We start from the raw sequence: 21,501 nt of genomic DNA, 5'->3' as shown, positions 1-21,501 counted from the left end.
GAAGAATCTGAAGAGTAAAGGATCCTGTTATAAATGAACATGTGCTGTGTGAAAGAAAACAAAGGGACATGTTCAATGGACAATGTTTGTGCTGTGTGAAAAGCAAACAAATGGACATTTGAGTGTCTGCTGTAGGATCAGCAGTGTCGGCCCAACAGTAGGTTGGAAAGACTTATTAGCTCGGTGGTAGGCGTGGATGACCCCTTTGGGGGTGCGTTTTCACAGAGAGATAGCCGATTAGAGGTTGAAAACAAGACTGATTTATTCATGCAATTTACTTAACACAATTGCAAGCATCAAAACAGCCAAAATAAAATAAAAGACAAAATAAATCCTTGCCTCTGTGGGCGGCTACCTTCTCACGCTGGAACCTACCTAAGAAGTCTTTCCAACCTACTGTTGGGCCGACACTGCTGATCCTACAGCAGACACTCAAATGTCCATTTGTTTGCTTTTCACACAGCACAAACATTGTCCATTGAACATGTCCCTTTGTTTTCTTTCACACAGCACATGTTCATTTATAACAGGATCCTTTACTCTTCAGATTCTTCATATTGAACACAGTTCATTTAACAGGTCCCTTTACTCTTCACACTCTTCACATGGAACACTTTGTCTTCTCACCTTTGAGACGTCTTCACTCGTGGTTACCCTCCTTAGCTTCACATCGCTTTAGGGGGTCTTCTCCCATGCTCACCAGCTTGTCGGGAGGCACACATCCGACTGTCCCCCTCTCCCAGCCCACACGGCGACAGGCGGCAGCAGTCCTTCTCCCATGCCCACACGGCGTCGGGAGGTACACGTATGTCTGTCCTCCTCTCCCAGCCTACACGGCGACAGGAGGCAGCACTCAATAGATTTTCTCTGGACAAATTATAGAGTCCTTGATCTCCTCATTCTGAACAGCTGAATGGTTTTCAACTTCCTGCTGGCTCTCTCTGCAGCCAACACCCTATAGTATCAGTGAACTTTCAAAGCAGGTGGGAATGTGTCTCCTCTCAGTGACTACATTCCCAGATTTACCTGACTTCCTGTCACATACCCCCCCCTCTTGTTTCAACCCTAGGGTTGGGACACATATTTCCAGGCACGCATGTGTCAGGCACTGCTGACTCACTGATAAGCCTCCTATTATCCTCAAGCTTCCGGATGAAACTGTTTTGTCATCTTCATTGACAGATTTCTCATAAATGCCACACAGTTTGTCTCTCATCTCATATACACATTCTTCAACTGCATTTTTGGCATCATTTTGCTCCTTCTCGTTTCTGTCATCTTCATTGACAGCTTTCTCATAAATGTCAGACAGCTTGTCCCTCATAACCGTCTGTCCAATCCACCATGGAGGACCGTGATCCATAGGCAACTCAATTGGGCTAGTCTTAATGTCTTCAACATTCTTAAGACGCCTCTCTCTGCAATCCATAAATGTTTTCCACAAAACTTTGAGAACCTTTGCTTCACTAAGCTTTGTTCCAAGTAGGGACTCTTGACATCCCTCTGTGACTTGAGTTGCCTCTCCATACATCTGTACACAATCATTGACTTTTTGTTGTAAAAGGGAATGATCTTCCTTCTTGAGCTTTGCTTGCTCTAAGATGCTGTGCAGAGGATTTTCCAATTGAGACAACAGGCTGTCACACATTTCTTCAAAGTGACCCCTGTTCCTTTTCCCAGAGATATCAATATCATTCACCAAACATTTCATATTCATAGGCAGATCTGAAGCATTTGCACTCATCAACTTCTTAAACTTTTCGCCCTCCTGAGCGAGTCGCAGTAAAGGCCTACTATTTGATTTGATATTCAGTTTATATTTCTTGCCAAACTCTTCACAGAAGTAGTCAACCAGAACATCATCAACTTTCCTTACACCAACATAGGGGTTAAAGGCAACAACACAGTTGAACCCAGCGATCTGGGTGGTATCCATTATAGACCTCCTCTCTGCATCAGTGAAGAAGCATGGAACTGCAACACATTCTTTTACAGGTTTCTTCAATGCACTTTCTGCTGAACTATTTGACCGCTCAAGGTCACCTAGTTCTTTTTCTCTATCTGAATTCCACATGGAATGCATCTCAAGATCACGATCAAACTTCTGCCACCCGTCTTTCACCAGTTCCATTTTGGAAACACTCCCTGAAAGGCACTTATTCATTTGCTTCACGTTTTCACCAACAGCCTTAGTTTTCCCCACTAGGTTTTCAGCCTGAACTGAGAAATCATCACATTTCTTACTCAGCTCCTTTGTTTGCTGAAGCTCTAATGATACATTTTCCAATGCTTGAAGTTTTTGAAGGAACGGTTTATTCCAAAGGGGTGATTCAAGCCACATGTCATCACATTTCTGAGGCTCACTCAGGACAGACCCCAAAACACTGATCCTTTTAAAAACTGCATCAGGCACACTATCCCCTCTTTGGGACAGATCCTCTGTTGCCTGGAATTCCTCTTCCAGTTCCTGCAACGGAATCTTCATCTCTTCTACTTGCTGTTCTAAGGCTCGCTTAGACTTTTCTAGCTCCTGAACTCTTTTCACAACATCATCCTTGGAGCTGACCAATTCTTCCATTTCTGTACGCAGCTGTTTGTTAACACTTTCTAGTTCAGCCTTACACTCTAGAGCTTCCTCCAAAGAGCGAGCCAAGAACAGGGCTTTGCTCTCGTTATCACGCACCTCCGTTTCTGCACGGGCGCGTTCTTCTGCATATTTTTCAGACACAGTCTTCTCTTCACCAAGCATCTGATCAAACTTCTTTTTCACATCTTCAACACACTGTAATGAACCAACGCTTTCTTCCATGCGTTTTTTCATATCCGCTATCTGAGCTTGCAATGTTGCGACTTGCTCTGATAGGTTTTTCTTTGCTTCCGCCTCCTTTTTTAATTGTTCCAGGAAGCCATTTTTCTCATCTTCCATTTGTTTGAGCTTTGTGCTAAAACTCAGCCTTTGACACCTCTCTTCCTGTAAGAGTTCCTGCGTGTCTTGCAGCTGCGATTCCAAGATAGAAAAATCTTCCGCAATTTCTCTAGATTTGCTGTCTGCTTGAGAAAGCTGATTTGTAACATTGTCCAACTCAACCTGCAGTCGGTTTGCCTTCTCTGACAGCTTAGCACACAATCGGTCACCTTCTGACACCTTGACTTGCGATTCCAGAAGCTGTGCCTCTACTTTTTCCCTCTTATGTTCACAATCTTCTTTTCCCTGCATAAGAGCCTTCACCTCATTGGCTAGCATCTGGGAATAAGAATGTAATTCTGCCACACAGGCTTCTTTCTCCTTTAACTGCTGCTGGACACGTTGGGCTTCCCCTTTCCAACTTTCACAGTCCGCACGCCATTCATTTACCACATTGCTTAAAGTAGTGAGCTCATACACAGTACTCAGTAATTTAGCCTCTCTTTCACTTTTCTCTTTGTCGTTGAGAGACAATGTCGCTTTCAGAGCAACATTCTGTTCCTGCGACTCCTGCAGGTCTATTTTTGTAACTTCCAAACACTGAAGACTTTTTTCCAGCTGATTACGCAACTCCAACATATCAGCCATACTTTGCTTCTGCAAAGTCTGAATTTCACTTTCCTTTTCCATGAGGATGGTATCTTTCTCCATTATAGTCTCTCTGCGTTTTTGCAACTCGACCAAAAGAAGAGCAGTGGATTCTTCCCACTGTAACACATGAGACTTGAGTAGTTCATTCATTTCCTGCAAGTTTCTATGCTCCATTTTAAGCAATTCCAAGGCTTGTTCCTTTTCTTCCATTTTCCGTTGCAAGGCATCCAACTCAGCCCTGCACACATACTCGGTTTCTTCCAAACCGATGGCCTCCATTGGCTGCTGGCGTCTCTGTTTCCAGCCTGCCATGCTCTCTTGGTGAGCCTTTTGCTGAGCTGCAAAGCTCCGCTGAAAATCCGCATTTGCCTGCTGTTGAGCTGCATTTGCTTGCTGTTGAGCTGCATTTGATATAATCAGATGTTTCAACATCTCCTCCATTTTGAGTTTACTTTTCATCTGAGCACACTGCGTCTCCATAGCAGTTTCATCAGTGTTGCTAGGGACAACAACCTTCCTCTTTAGTAGACTCTCTTTAGGCATGGATGGGGCTGGTTCAGACGGCAACATCCCCTCCATCCAAAGAATCCGGTCTCTCATTTCATCTATCTTTGCATTTTTCAGGCGTTTGGACCGCCCCATCTTCAATAACTCCACAAACAAATTTTTCACAGTCCAGCAAACAATTTTCAAACCACTGTCTCTTCAACACATGTAGTTTTTCTCTCTCTTGCAGGATCTCTTTTCCTGCGCACACAGTTTGTGCAGTCACTTGCACCAGACACAACAAAGTTCATCAAAAAATTTTGAGACCCCTGTCTCTTTAAAACACTTTTTTTTTTTTTTTTTTTTTTCTGTCAGGATCTTCTCTCCTGCACACATAGATTGTGCAATCTCATGCACCAGACAAAGTTCATCAAACATTTGCACTTCCTTGCAGGGATCTCTGCTTATGCCCACTGCATACCTCCACCATATGTGAGGGATTAGCTCGGTGGTAGGCGTGGATGACCCCTTTGGGGGTGCGTTTTCACAGAGAGATAGCCGATTAGAGGTTGAAAACAAGACTGATTTATTCATGCAATTTACTTAACACAATTGCAAGCATCAAAACAGCCAAAATAAAATAAAAGACAAAATAAATCCTTGCCTCTGTGGGCGGCTACCTTCTCACGCTGGAACCTACCTAAGAAGTCTTTCCAACCTACTGTTGGGCCGACACTGCTGATCCTACAGCAGACACTCAAATGTCCATTTGTTTGCTTTTCACACAGCACAAACATTGTCCATTGAACATGTCCCTTTGTTTTCTTTCACACAGCACATGTTCATTTATAACAGGATCCTTTACTCTTCAGATTCTTCATATTGAACACAGTTCATTTAACAGGTCCCTTTACTCTTCACACTCTTCACATGGAACACTTTGTCTTCTCACCTTTGAGACGTCTTCACTCGTGGTTACCCTCCTTAGCTTCACATCGCTTTAGGGGGTCTTCTCCCATGCTCACCAGCTTGTCGGGAGGCACACATCCGACTGTCCCCCTCTCCCAGCCCACACGGCGACAGGCGGCAGCAGTCCTTCTCCCATGCCCACACGGCGTCGGGAGGTACACGTATGTCTGTCCTCCTCTCCCAGCCTACACGGCGACAGGAGGCAGCACTCAATAGATTTTCTCTGGACAAATTATAGAGTCCTTGATCTCCTCATTCTGAACAGCTGAATGGTTTTCAACTTCCTGCTGGCTCTCTCTGCAGCCAACACCCTATAGTATCAGTGAACTTTCAAAGCAGGTGGGAATGTGTCTCCTCTCAGTGACTACATTCCCAGATTTACCTGACTTCCTGTCACAATATATATATATATATATATATATCAATATACAGTATTTGACAAAAGTGAGTACACCCCTAACATTTTTGTAAATATTTTATTATATCTTTTCATGTGACAACACTGAAGAAATGACACTTTCCTACAATGTAAAGTAGTGAGTGTACCGCTTGTATAACAGTGTAAATTTGCTGTCCCCTCAAAATTACTCAACACAGCCAATGATGTCTAAACCACTGGCAACAAAAGTGAGTACACCCCTAAGTTAAAATGTCTAATTTGGGCCCAAAGTGTCAATATTCTGTGTGGCCATCATTATTTTTTGGCACTGCCTTAACCCTCTTGGGCATGGAGTTCACCAGAGCTTCACAGGTTGCCACTGGAGTCCTCTTCCACTTCTCCATGATGACATCATGAAGCTGGTGGATGTTAGAGACCTTGCGCTCCTCCACCTTCCATTTGAGGATGCCCTAGAGATGCTCAATGGGGTTTAGGCCTGGAGACATGCTTGGCCAGTCCATCACCTTTAACCACAGCTTCTTTAGCAAGACAGTGGCCGTCTTAGAGGTGTGTTTGGGGTCATTATCATGTTGGAATACTGCCCTATGGCCCAGTCTCTGAAGGGAGGGGATAATGCTCTGCTTCAGTATGTCACAGTACATGTTGGCAATGGCATTCATGGTTCCCTCAATGAATTGTAGCTCCCCAGTGCTGGCAGAACTCATTCAGCCCCAGACCATGACACTTCCACCACCATGACTGACTGTAGGCAAGACACACTTGTCTTTGTATTCCTCACCTGGTTGCCGCCACACACGCTTGACACCATCTGAACCAAATACGTTTATCTTGGTCTCATCCGACCACAGGAGATGGTTCCAGTAATCCATGTCCTTAGTCTTGACTTCAGCAAACTGTTTGCAGGCTTTCTTGTGCATCATCTTTAGAAGAGGCTTTCTTCTGGGATGACAGCCACACAGACCAATTTGATGCAGTGTGTGGCGTATGGTCTGAGCACTGACAGGCTGCTGTTTTCAGATCCTCAGAGAGGTCTTTGCCATGAGGTGCCATGTTGAACTTCCAGTGACCAGTATGAGAGAGTGAGAGCGATAACACCAAATTTAACAAACCTGCTTCCCATTCACACCTGAGACCTTGTAACACTAATGAGTCACATGACACTGGGGAGGGGAAATGGCTAATTGGGCCCAATTTGAACATTTTCACTTAGGGGTGTACTCACTTTGTTACCATCGATTTAGAAATCAATGGCTGTGTGTTGAGTTATTTTGAGTACTTTTTTTTGTAATTTCTATAGAGTTGTCACATAAAAAGATATAAAAAGATATAATAAAATATTTACAAAAATGTGAGTGGTATACTCACTTTTGTGAGATACTGTATATATACATATATATATATATATATATATATATATATATATATATATATATATATATAAATATATATATACACATATGTGTGTGTGTGTATATATATATATATATATATATATATATATATATATATATATATATACAGTTGCAAGAAGCCTTTGGAATGATATGGATTTCTGCATAAATTGGTTATAAAATGTGATCTGATCATCATCTAAGTCACAACAATAGACAATCACAGTCTGCTTAAACTAATAACACACAAAGAATGAAATGTTGCCATGTTTTTATGTAAACATTCACAGTGCAGGTGGATAAAGTATGTGAACCCTTAGACTAATGACATCTCCAAGAGCTAATTGGAGTAAGATGTCAGCCAACTTGAGTCCAATCAATGAGATGAGATTGGAGGTGTTGGTTACAGCTGCCCTGCCCTATAAAAAACACACACCAGTTCTGGGTTTGCTTTTCACAAGAAGCATTGCCTGATGTGAATGGTGCCTTGCACAAAAGAGCTCTCAGAAGACCTAGGATTAAGAATTGTTGACTTGCATAAAGCTGGAAAGGGTTATAAAAGTATCTCAAAAGCCTTGCTGTTCATCAGTCCACGGTAAGACAAATTGTCTATAAATAGAGAAAATTCAGCACTGCTGCTACTCTCCCTAGGAGTGGCCGTCCTGTAAACATGACTGTAAGAGCACAGCGCAGACTGCTCAATGATTTGAAGAAGAATCCTAGAGTGTCAGCTAAAGACTTACAAAAGTCACTGGCAAATGCTTACATCCCTGTTAGCGAATCTACAATATGTAAAACACTAAACAAGAATGGATTTCATGGGAGGATACCACAGAGGAAGCCACTGCTGTCAAAACAAAACATTGCTGCACATTTACAGTTTGCACAAGAGCACCTGGATGTTCCACAGCAGTACTGGCAAAATATTTTGTGGACAGATGAAACCAAAGTTGAGTTGTTTGGAAGAAACACACAACACTATGTGTGGTGAAAAAGAGGCACAGCACACCAACATCAAAACCTCATCCCAACTGTGAAGAATGGTGGTGGGGGCATCATGGTTTGGGGCTGCTTTGCGGCGTCAGGGCCTGGACGGATTGCTATCACCGAAGAAAACATGAATCCCCAAGTTTATCAAGACATTTTGCAGGAGAACTTAAGGCAAACTGTCTACCAGCTGAAGCTCAACAGAAGATGGGTGTTGCAACAGGACAATGACCCAAAGCATAGAAGTAAATCAACAACAGAATGGCTTAAACAAAAGAAAATACGCCTTCTGAAGTGGCCCAGTCAGAGTCCTGACCTCAACCCGATTGAGATGCTGTGGCATGACCTCGAGAAAGCGATTCACACCAGACATCCCAAGAATATTGCTGAACTGAAACAGTTCTGTTAAGAGGAATGGTCAAGAATTACTCCTGACCGTTGTGCACGTCTGATCTGCAACTACAGGAAACGTTTGGTGGAAGTTATTGCTGCCAAAGGAGGTTCAACCAGTTATTAAATCCAAGGGTTCGCATACTTTTTCCACCTGCACTGTGAATGTTTACATGGTGTGTTCAATAAAAACATGGCAACATTTCATTCTTTGTGTGTTATTAGTTTAAGCAGACTGTGATTGTCTATTGTTGTGACTTAGATGATGATGATCAGATCACATTTCATGACCAATTGTGCAGAAATCCATATCTTTCCAAAGGGTTCACATACTTTTTCTTGCAGCTGTATATATGTATATGACCCGGAAACTGGAGCTGCAACATGGTGGCCAAGACCATACAATGGTTTAGCAGGACAGGTTCCACTCAGAACAGGCCTCGCCATGGTCAACCACAGAAGTTGAGTTCACATGCTCAGAGTCATATCCAGAGGTTGTCTTTGTGAAATAGATGTAAGAGTTCTGCCAGAATTGCTGCAGAGTTTGAAGGGGGGGCAGCCTGTCAGTGCTCAGACCATACGCCGCACACTGCATTAAATTGGTCTGCATGGCTGTCGTCCCAGAAGGAAGCCTTTTCTAAAGATGATGCACAAGAAAGCCCGCAAACAGTTTGCTGAAGACAAGCAGACTAAGGACATGGGCTACTGGAACCATGTCCTGTTGTCTGATGAGTTCAAGATAAACTTATTAGGTTCAGATGGTGTCAAGCATGTGTGGTGGCAACCAGGTGGGGAGGAGTATAAAGACAAGTGTGTCTTGCCTACAGTCAAGCATGGTGGTGGGAGTGTCATGATCTGGGACTGCATGAGTGCTGCCCGCACTGGGGAGCTACAGTTCATTGAGGGAACCATGAATGCCAACATGTATTTTGACATACTGAACCAGAGCATGATCCCCTCCCTTCAGAGACTGTTGGGTATTCCAACATGATAATGACCCTAAACACACCTCCAAGATGACCACTGCCTTGCTAAGGAAGCTGAGGGTAAGGGTGATGGACTGGCCAAGCATGTCTCCAGACCTAAACCCTATTGAGCATCTGTGGGGCATCCTCAAATGGAAGGTGGCGGGGGGCGCAAGGTTATCTAACATCCACAAGCTCCGTGAAGTCGTCATGGAGGACTGGAAAAGGACTCCAGTGGCAACCTGTGAAGCTCTGGTGAACTCCATACCCAAGAGAGTTAAGACAGTGCTGGAAAAAAATGGAGCCACACAAAATATTGACACTTTGGGCCCAATTTGGACATTATAACTTAGGGGTGTACTCACTTTGGTTGCCAGCGGTTTAGACATTAATGGCTGTGTGTTGGGTTATTTTGAGGGGAATTTACACTGTTATACAAGCTGTACACTCACTACGTTACATTGTAGCAAAGTGTCATTTCTTCAGTATTGTCACGTGAAATGATATAATAAAATATTTATAAAAATGTGAGGGGTGTACTCACTTTTGTGAGATACTGTGACCTGTTTTACCTACGGAAGAATTTGATCAACAAAACAAACTTGTCAGGCAGTAAAGTCCTGGACCTTGGTACAGACTACATTGTAGCTGCAATACAACCTGGTCCAGGAACCTCCCAGCCAAGGCTGAACAATGATAGAAATGTAGCAAACAAATGGTCTCCCCCCACCTGTAATCATTTTTAGTGCTACTTGGACTGATTCGGATACACATACTAGTTTTGTGCAAAAATGAGTGTCAATAATTTTATTGAATACTTAACTGCATTCAGTTGTGTTTTTTTAGACATGCTTGGGATTTAACAGTTATTCAGAAACAAATTTGACTACATACTGGATATTTGCATTGCTTTATGTTTTAATTAGTAAGGAAGAGGGGACATTTGAAAAATGTAAACTGATCTTGCAGATTTAACATTCAAGTTCAACTTTCTGGTTGGAAAAGTCTTTTCTTATTCTATGACACAATCAAGACAAATATGACTGGAAGAGGAGGACCCCTCCCCCACACACTCTTTATAATAGTGGCTTATTGATTGCTGTTACCACTAAGCAATAGATCAAAATCCCAGTGTTTGTTATTGCCTGCCTTGAAGATGGCCATTGAAGCTTTCAGCAAATAATTACAGGGAGGCCCAGAGACATACACATTACCTTCAATGTGGAAGCATTTTTTTAATACTGTTCCAAAATAACTCTCTGTAGCTGGATCAAAAGTCCATAGGCTTCTTGGTTCAGCTTCCAGCTGAATGGTGGACCCTGGTTATTGATGAAAGCTAGATTGCTGAGTGTTCTTAAAGGTTCCCATAGTCACGATGCAGAAAACAACTAGATCAAGTAAAGTGCTCATATTTATGGGTTCATATTCACGGGCTCATATTTATGAGTTAATTTACCAACACTTGGTGTCAGAGTCACAAGTAATCGGACAAGTAAAAAACATGCCCTGGTTGTTTTTTGCTTTTCTGATAAGCTAGCCTTGACACAGTGCCTTCTCTTCTCCTCAGATATTGTAAATAGAAAAGTCATTTAAATGCTATTGTTACATTTAGGAATTATCTAGTACAATGTCTAACTGTGATTTAATTGTTTTTTTAAAATGTGATTACATTTATTGAACTTTTTAATTTGACTTTATCTGTGAGTCAGCCATGGCTGCAGACTGGCTGGGGGCTGTTTGAATTCATGTTTCAGTTCCTGGCTATTGTGATGTTACAAGGTATTACAATGCTAAAAATCCAAAAGACGCTATCAACACCATTGTCCTTTAGAGTTACTTTAAAGTGGATATGAACACTTAAATAATGATCAAATTTAGTGGCATTTATGGCTCCGGTGCCTCTAGTGGTCTCTATCTGACATGCTCCCACTGGTGTCAATAAAGATAAGTTCAGGAGAGCAGATAGTGTTTCTTCTCTATGTTTAACATGATACACCTTCATGAAAGCAAAACATTTCCAAGAAATATGGTGTTTCTTGTATCATGGAAAAGCAAACGAGAAAGCATGATAAACCAAAAAGATCATTCCTTTCCAGGACAGATATGTATCCTCGCATGTGCAACTTTAAAGCGGAGTTCTGGCCTATTTTGCAACTTTACACCATTAGTTAGATTAATATAACCTGAAAAAGAATTGGAAATTATAATTTTTTTTTGTTTCACTTACCTTATTTTTTCTGAAAACTCTCTTACCTTCCTTCCACTTCCTCCCTCTGCGGCCATGGCCCCCGACGTCACTTCCTCCTTTGCATTGACTCCTGGGAGATGAGCGTCATCAATCCCAGGAGTCAATGTGCCTGCACCGGTGTCCCTCATCACTTCCGTTGCAAGCGCGTCCTTCTCTGAATGGAGAACAGCTTCTGGGCATGCGCAATGAGCTGTGGGATGACGCGCCTGCACCGGAAGTGACGAGGCATGGCATTCTGGGACTCTGGCATCCAGGAAGAGGGAGGCGAAGAGGGACACTACAGCTTCAGCTGCCCACACCGGAGATGGCAGCGCTGGACAAGAAAATTTCAAGGTAAGTGTTTCTTCTTACAGGTAAGCTAAACAGGGGACAGTTCATAGGCTATAAATGTACAAGCCCTGACTGTCCTAGGGGTATTTTTATTCCCCAAAAATGTTTTGCCTGGAACTCCGCTTTAAGGACAATACTTTATAGCAACATAATGTATATCATGTAGGGAAATTTAAAGAACACCACAAAGCAAACCATTGCTGGTTGAAGAATGTGCTTAAATGTTTATAACAAAAAATCCTTGAAATCAACAGTCTGAAGGGAAAAATCAAAGCCACATGTTCTAATCCTAGCTCAGCAGATCATGTCCCACATTCTATTTTTTTTTTTTTTTTTTAAGAAAATGTACAAAAATCTTTCAATATACTTCGAGTTTTCAGAAGCTACTGCTAAAAATTTTCATTGCCTCTACTGGTGATAATATGTTTATTGACTCAAACACAGTGGCATACCTAACATATTTAACAGCCAGGGCACATCATTTAAATACCTCCTTGCCTGTGCAGCAACATTTTTTTCAGGAATAAACATGTAAATATACAAATAATAATAATAGCCAAGAAACACAGATATTGAAAAGTATAATGTCCCCTTACACTGTGTAAGTGTAAAGTCCTCCTGGTCAGTATCGGTGTTCTCATTAGTCTAATGTCTTGGTGGTAGTGGTAATGCGCTAGTACATTGGGGGTCAGTGTAGTGTGCTCCTACATTGGTAGTCAGTGTACTGTCTTCCTAAATTGGTGAACAATATAGTGTTCTATTACATTGGTGGTCAGCATAGTGACCTTCTATATTTATGGTCAGTGTGCTGTGCTCCTACATTGGTGGGCAGTGTAGTGTCCTACACTAAATCTAAATGATACTACATTTATTGTCTGTAGAAATGCCCCCAAACATTGGTGATGTTTACCTTTATGTTTATGGTCAGAATAGTGGTTCTATAGGCTTTATTCACATCTTGGTGTCTCGGATCGCGGGCAGATTTTCAGCAATTTTGCCTGAATCACGGTAAATCGTGGGGAAACGAGTGCGATTCCCGTCCCTTCTAATGGCATCCCAAATGCGGAATGATTTTGCCGTGATTGCTGGAGGCCTATCGCCCAAAAGAAGTACAAGAACTTCTTTTGGGCGTCAGGAGTCCATCGATTCTGTTTGCGTGATTTTACCGCGATTCATCGTGCAACAATCACAGAAAAATGGCGCCGCGTTTGTGGTGAAGTGACACGAATCACACGGGCATACTGCGATTTACCATGAATTGGGATCTCGCGGGCAGGATCGCGGGCAGAATCGCAGCAATTCTGCCCGTGATCCGGGATGCCAATATGTGAATAGAGCCTTACACTGACAGTGAAAATGTGCTCCTCTACATTAGTGATCAGTGGCAAAATACCATTGTTTTCTAATAAAAAAAAAACAAAAAACAATAGTACAAACACATGAGTCAAAAATCCAAAAAAGGATAGAAAGACATAATGGCCCTTGCATTGTTAACTGTGATTTTATGCACTATAAACTTATACTGTAGCCTTCTTTTAATGGACTAAGTAAAAGAAAATGTTTTAAGCATTACATTTAGTATGTGTTAATTAAACATTTTGGATCAAAAAAAAGTGGTCACTGTAAAGCCCCCTTATATTTGTGGTCTTTGAAGAAGTGTTCATTACATTGATGGTCAAAATACTGGGTGATTGCAGTGCCAGAATTATTCAGGTGACAGTGGGCTGATTGGTGCCACCTGTGCAAAGCACAACTGTCCCCTTTTCTGTGGCTTGTCATGGTTCATAACTACCTGTTTAAGTGGTGTTTAAGTGGTACTCCAATCGGTTCTATTTTTTTTTATTTTTAGAAAAATGTATAGGTTTTCACCAACTTAATACATATTCAATGCAACTTAAAAAAACTGTTAGTTGAAGGAAACAAAAAAATGTGTTTTCAATTAGATATTCATGGAAGTAGGCTTCAGGAATGACCAGATGCAAGTACAATCATCTGACATACACTATATAACCAAAAGTGTTGGGATGCCTGTCATTACATTTAATGGCATCCCAGTCTTAGTCCGTAGGGGACAATATTATGTTGGCCCACCCTTTGCAGCTATAACAGCTTCAACTCTTCTGGGAAGGCTGTCCATAAGGTTTATGAGTGTGTCTATTGGAATGTCTCACCATTCTTCCAGAAGCTCCTTGCCCCTCCCTCCTGTCGAGTGTCCCCACAGCAAGCAGCTAGCTATGGGGGTACCCGAGCCAAGCAGCAGCTCCGTGTCTGAATGGGCCCCTGCCCCCTCTCTCTCCTTATTGGCTAAGTGACTTTGATTGACAACCGTTGGAGCCAATGGTGCCACGGCTGTGTCTCAGCCAATCAGAAGGTAGAGTCCCAGACAGCCTAGGGGACTCATGGACATCGCTGGACAGAGAAGGGGCTCAGGTAGGTAATAGGGGGTGCTTGGGAGGCTGCTACACACAGAAGGCTTTTTATCTTAATGCATAGAATGCATTAAGATAAAAAACCTTCTGCCTTTACAACTCCTTTAAAGTTCATATGCGTGTAAAGGCAGGCATCCCTATACTTTTACTATCATATTGTATGTCCTGTGGATAGCTCATATTGGAAAACTGCAGTAAAATATATGTGATGCCCAATGACAGTAGATTTTGCCATCCCTGAGCATCCTACAGGTTTGGCCATTAATTTGAAAATAAAGGTATAAACATTGATGATCAATTTGGAAGCATTGCTGATTCACTCATTTATTTTATTTGCTGCAAAAAATGCATGCAGATCTGTCTGATCTGCTGAGCATTATGCAATTTTAAAACCTAAAGCATATCTATAAGTGATCAGTATGATTCCCTGCACATTGGACATATATAAAACGTGTGTTTACAGACATGTTTATCTTCCTATTTCTTTATTAATATCTCATCCACAACAGAATTTGTCTCATTTAGGATTTTCTATACCACCTCATTTCTTAACCTAACAGCTGCCACTTTTCTGACGTTATCAGGTTAACTTTTTCCACCCAGGCTTGTAATCGGCTAAGATACCCAGCTGCTAAGAATGACTTTCCTTATCATTGGTCAGTTTAGTATTGGCCCAGCTGTGTTTCTTTATTTTCTCAAACTCGAGCAATAAATAGTCAAATGGCTTTTTTTTTTTTTTTAGTGGTGCAATGCAAAGGTTCATGGAAGCAAAAAAAATAAATAAATAAATAAAGTGCAAGTAAACAAACATCTTTTATGTTAGTAGCTACAATAAAAGTATGCTACAATGTGTAGAATTACATAGAATGGAATCACATAGGATAGAATCACATAGGATAGAATCACATAGGATAGTATCACATAGTATCACATAGGAGAGAAGCTATAATTCATTGCACTTCTTTTTTATTTTGAATTACCACGTCGTGGACCTGAGGTATGTAACTAAAATGTAATGCGTCGATTTGGGCAGTTGAAAGCATAGGATTGCAGTCTATTTAATTTAACATTGAATGTGCCCTATCTTTCAAACATACATATTTCAGAGCTGCACTATGCAAACAGAAAATCACAGTAACAAAATTTGCAAATCACAAAAACTGAAAATTAAGGTACAGAAATAGTGAAATGGTAAAGTCCACGTGAATGAGTAGAAAATTCTTCTTTGAAAAGTTCATAGATACTGTAAACATCCATCATCAGCAGCAAATTGAAGCCTCCTTGTGCAACAACTCCACCTCTAGTATCAAGAGTGCTTACCAGGTGTAGTTGACCTTCAATTTTTAGAAAGGTCTAATAAGCGCTGAACATCCCTCAGCAAATCTTTCAGGCACTGATAGAGACACACTTCCTATAGGCACCAGAAACAATGGTCTTCCGTCTGATCAACCTCCCCACACACCGGTGATAAGGGTATGAAAAACAGAATGCTCCAATAGTGTAAAACCTTCCAAGGTATTTTATTAAAAGGTAAAATTGCACTTACACGCTGTATGGATAAAAACGCCAAACACTGTACAGTAATGTCACCGCCAACACATCCAAACCTGTGCTTCTGGATCGGTAGGGGCACAATGATGCCAGCACGCAGCTCCTCCCTACACATTTTGTCATACGTGATGCCGTTTTGGGCACCTGGGGAGATTGGTCCGACGGAAGATCATTGTTCCTGGTACCTATAGGAAGTTTGTCTCTATCATCGCCTGAAAGATTTGCTGAAGGATATATTCAGAGCTTAATAGACCTTTCTAGAAATAGAAGGTCAGCTACATCTGGTAAGTGCTCTTGATAAAAGAGGTGTAAGTTTTGCACAAGGAGGCTTCAATTTGCTGCTGGTGAGGGATGTTCATCTTTGAACTTCTTAACTACTTTCCGCCCGCGCTATAGCCAAAAGACGGCTACAGCGTGGGCCTTAATTGCCAGGAGGGCGTACACTGACGTCCTCCCGTGCACGAGCAGCCTGTGCGCTCCCTGTGGAGCGTTCCCAGGTCGCTCTGTGATCAGCGAGTCCATGAGACTCGTCTGATCACAGACCGGAGTAAGTGGGCGGTTCCGCCCCCTTATCATGTGATCAGATGTCAGCCAATGACAGCTGATCATGTGAAGTAAACAGCAGCCGGCAATCAGCTGTTTTTTTATCCTCACACTATCAGTGTGAGGAGAAAAAAAATGATCGCCGGCTGCTGTCAGAGGGACATCGGAGCTGAAGAGAAGAGGGCAAATTGTGCCCACCAGTGCCACCTACCAGTGCCCACCAATGTCACACACCAGTGTCCACCAGTGCCACCTATTGATGCCCACCAGCGCCACCTACCTGTGCCCCCCAGTGCCATCTGCCAGTGCCCACTTGTGCTACCTACCAGTGTCCACCCACCAGCACCATCTACCATTGCCACCTATCAGTGCTCACCAGTGCCACCTATCAGTGCCAATCAGTGCCCCATCATAAGGGTCACCTACCAGTACCTATCATTGCCCATCAGTGCCATCTATTAGTGCCCATCAGTGCCCATAAGTGCTGCCTATTAGTGCCCTTCAGCGCCACCTACCAGTGACCTTCAGTGCCGCCCATCAGTGCCACCTATCAGTGCTGCCTTATCAGTGCCACCTTATCAGTGCCATCTTATTAGTGTTCATCATTGCCGCCTTATCAGTGTTCATCAGTGTCGCTATCAATGCCCAACAGTGCAGCCTATCAGTGGCCAACAGTGCAGCATATCAGTGCCCAACAGTACAGCCTATCAGTGCCTATCATCAATGAAGGGTAAAAATTACCTGTTTGCAAAATTTTATAACAAACTATAAAAACTGTTTGTTTGTTTTTTCAAAATTTTCGGTCTTTTTTGTTTGTTCAGCAAAAAATAAAAACCCCAGCAGTGATTAAATACCACCAAAAGAAAGCTCTATTTATTTGACAAAAATTATAAAAATTTCATTTGGGTACAGTGTTGCATGACCGTGTCATTCAAAGTGCATCAGCGCTGGAAGCTGAGAATTGGCCTGGGCAGGAGGGGGGTTTTAAGTGCCCTGTAGGCATGTGGTTACAGAAAAAGGTTCTACTCCGCTAAAAAAAAATATTTTTAATTTTTGTGGATAGCAAAGGGAAGGGTGAACACCCCTGTAAGGTTTGTTTTGCTGTGTGTGCCCCTGTTCAGAAGATTTCACCTCACTTTCTGTCCCTGTGACAAATGGATCTTGAACATTTCAGGTTATAGTGGAAAAAAGAATTGGTGATAAAGCTTCAGTGGAGAAACTTTATTCCCTTGATAACTCACAGAATTGAATTTCCCTTCCTATGGGCAGATTTCTGCTCACTTCCTGTTTTACCCCTCCGTTTTTGTAAGTATGAGTTGTATGTAAGTCGAATGTTTGTAACTTGGGGACTGCCAGTAGTTCCCTGATGCACTTAATGCATACCTTTCGAGGGATGATGTAGACATTTTAAAAGCTTTGTAACTTTAGGACTTTTTCTTTATAATGCATCACCCAGTGAATGTTTCTGATTATACATTTTTAGCTAGGGTTTTTTGAGTCAGGGACCCTTACCAGTGGGTGCACCCTGTGTAGTATTGATAATAGTGGCTCCCCCTCCCCAGCCCCCTCTAAATACTCACCTGAACCCATTCTCAGTCCAGCATTGTGTGCGTCTGCAGCAGTTCTTCTCCCCTTTCCCAGTTCTGCCAGGCTTGGCTGAGAGCAGGAAGCCACTGGCTCCTGCTGCTTTAAGTCAAAACCTGTCAGCAGAGAGTGAAGGGAGGGGGAAGGGCCGAGTCGGGTTGTGTTTCTGAATGAGTGCCCCCATGGGAAACAGTTTCCTATGAGCACAACTGGGGGAGGAGCTAGAAGCCCTGGCAAAGGACCCAGGAAGAGAAGGATCCAGGCTGCTCTGTGCAAAAACCATTGCACAGAACAGGTAAGTTTGACAAGTTTGTAGTTTAAAAAAAAAGTTTAAGCTTTACTATCACTTTAAAGCTGAAATTGTAACATGAAACCGATGCATCAATATAGGTCCCACTGAGTATGTTTCATTAGTCGATTTCATAAAGGAAAATCCTATAGTGTTATTTGACCTAAACCTGGCTCGCAGTCTCTACTCTAATTCATCCCAAAGATGTTCTATCGGGTTGAGGTCAAGTTCCTCCACCCCAAACTATCCATGTCTTTATGGACCTTGCTTTGTGCACTGGTGCGCAGTCATGTTGGAACAGGAAGGGGCCATCCCCAAACTGTTCCCACAAAGTTGGGAGCATGAAATAGCCCAAAAAGTCTTGGTATGCTGATGCCTAAAGAGTTCCCTTCACTAACATTAGGAGGCCAAGTCCAACCCCTGAAAAAAACATAACACTTCATAATCCCTCCTGCACCAAATGATTTGGACCAGTGCACAAAGCAAGGTCTATAAAGACATGGATGAGTGAGTTTGGGGTGGAGGAACTTGACTGACCTGCAACCCTGACCTGACCTCAACCCGATAGAACATCTTTGGGATGAATTAGAGTGGGGACTGCAAGCCAGGCCTTCTCATCCACATTAGTGCCTGACCTCACAAATGCGCTTCTATGGACACACTCCTAAACCTTATAGACAGCCTTCCCAGAAATGTTGAAGCTGTTATAGCTGGGCCAACTCAATATTGAACCCTACGGACTAAGACTGGGATGCCATTAAAGTTAATGTGCCTGTAAAGGCAGGTGTCCCAATACTTTTGGTAATATAGTGTATGTGCAATTATAAATGTTTGCTCCAACCTATGGGTGCTCAGAGGAACAATGAAATATGGTACTTGGAAAGGCACAGCTTTTACATGAGAAGTATTATTTGAGGAGAACAGAGTAAAACATCGATACGGAGAGATTCTGTTACATTTGTACTGTAGTAATAAACATATTAGGAAATGTTACTCCATATATGATTTGCTCTCACAAACTGTACTGAGAAAGTTGTGCTGTGAAAATGAAGAAGGCAAGTATTAAAAAAGCTGTCTAAAAGTTAACAATAAAGAGAATATTAGAATTTTTGGGGAAGAGGGGAACCAGAAGCTGTTAGTTGGCACAGAATACAAATGTTTGGTATTACAAGCAGATCAGCACAAAGAGTAGCAAAAAAAAGAAGGTAATTACCATTCATCACCTAAGATAGAAGTATGAGAAATAAAATAAAGAGAAGAATCTCTTACGGCTGGAATAAAAGTTAGATGAGTTGAATATCTAGCAGCTTCTTTAGTTCTATTCAAGGAGTTCTACTTGTGAGTAATAAGCAGCCTGAAGGAATTTGAACTGGATAAACTTATTCTCTGTTAGGAGCAGAGAAGAATATGAAGATACAAATTATTTCTTTCTGTATCTTTTGCAAAGGCCTAACTTGTTCCCAGGACCTCAGTATGTCCTTAATCTGATTTTTTATTTTACATTAATCAAGGTGCAATATATCAATGTATGCCTCTGGTTAAGGTTACGTTGATGTAAACAAGATTCTAAAGTTGATAAGTCAACGACTATGGGCTATTTATCAAAGTTGGACTAAACTATGTCATGTAGTTAAAAACAGCCGTATCTTTGTATTATATAAAGTTAAACCTTGCAGATAGGTGGTAAAATAGTATCATGGTACAGACATTCTTTAGGAAATAAATGCTAAAAAAAAAAAAAAAAAAATGTAATGGGATTTATCTGAATTTACTTATTTTCACAGACTAAGAAAATGTCTCAAAGAGGGCTTACGATAAAATGACAGTTACACAACCTAATTGTAATGACTTCTTTGAAGCTTGTTAGGCTGCTAAAATGGTTGCCATAGATAATTCCTCATGTGGGTGTTAATGCTTAAGAGAATATTTTTAAGACCCTCTTTCACAGTCTCAAGATAAATACTTCCATTGTTGATGCAAAATTTTCCAAATTAGGCTTTGTCACGATTACCACTAGAGCAGGTGGTCAGACTCTATAGCTGAATACTGTGTTCTTCACCTATAGCAGCTCATTTTCCCATAAGGCAAGCAAGCCTACCGGTACTCAGTTGCCCCCAGGACTTATACACAATGCTATAGTGCCTGGTCATCATGCCAGGGCATGTGCAAACTGAGCAAAGCAAACAGGTACTTCCGGTTGGCAGACAGGCAGAGAGGGCCATCAACAGTCCAGGTAAAATGTAGGCAAAGTTCAGAGAATAGAAAATAGTTGATATCCAATCCAAGGTCATACACAGGGAAATCCAATCTAACAGAGCAGGGCAGACAAATAGGCAGCTTGATCAAGTATTTTACACTCTATCACACGCATGAGACTGCAAGCTTGCCTAGCTTAAATCAGGTTTGGTCTCCACCCAGTCTAGCAAAAATCAATCACCTTGCAAATGGACAGATAGACAAGGAGAATGCCATTGCCAAAACCAGGATGCTGGAACTATCAGCTATGGTGGAGCAGTAGCGTTTCTGACAGAACTCAAGCACACAGGACTTTTTGCAATCTCTCCTAGAAGCTTCCCCGCAAGCAGCGGTTTGGCAGAAAAAGAGCCTTGTAAAAGTGTCTAAAGCTTCTACAAGCCTTTAGGCATGTTTACAGGCATCAAGAGCTTGGGCGTTTATTCATTTTACTGTCCAGAATAATAATTTATTCTGGATATTGAAATGAATAAATGCTCAAGTGCTAAATGCACCTAGTGTTTAAAAGCGTTAAGGCACGTTTAGGCAGGTTTAGACACGTTTAGCATCTAAAACTCTTATTTTCTGCCAAAACTTTGCTGCTCCTGGATACAATTGCAGTAGTGCCCTGCCTCTAAGGCCTTATGTTCACTGGACATTGAAGACCTTACCTGGATGCTGGAACTTGACAGCTAGTGAACAAAGGTAAGAAAGTTCTGTTTGACCACTTTTACATGCCAAGTTTACCGGCGTTTATCAGCGTTTTCGTCTAGAAACATTTTTGCAGATAATAGTCTCTCTCTCTCTCTCTCTCCCTCTCCCTCTCCCTCTCCCTCTCTCTCTCTCTTTCCCTCTCCCTCTCTCTCTCTCTCTCTCTCCCTCTCTCTCTCTCTCTCTCTCCCTCTGTCTCTCTCTCTCTCCCTCTCTCTCTCTCTCTCTCCCCCCCCTCTCTCTCTCTCTCTCTCTCTCCCCCTCTCTCTCTCTCTCTCTCTCTCTCTCTCGAAAATGCCTATAAACTTTTCTAATATGTTTAGACACATTTGCAAGCTGTTACAAGCATTTGGCATTTCAAATGCCTATAAACTTCCATCCTGAACGTATTTTTGTTGCTTTCAAGAAAATACCTCTAAACGCAACTGCCTCTAAATGTC

The sequence above is a fragment of the Pelophylax lessonae genome (genome assembly GCF_965119305.1).
Source record: "Pelophylax lessonae genome assembly, chromosome: 8".
Lineage (NCBI taxonomy): Eukaryota > Metazoa > Chordata > Amphibia > Anura > Ranidae > Pelophylax > Pelophylax lessonae.
Note: the sequence above shows the minus strand (reverse complement) of the source record.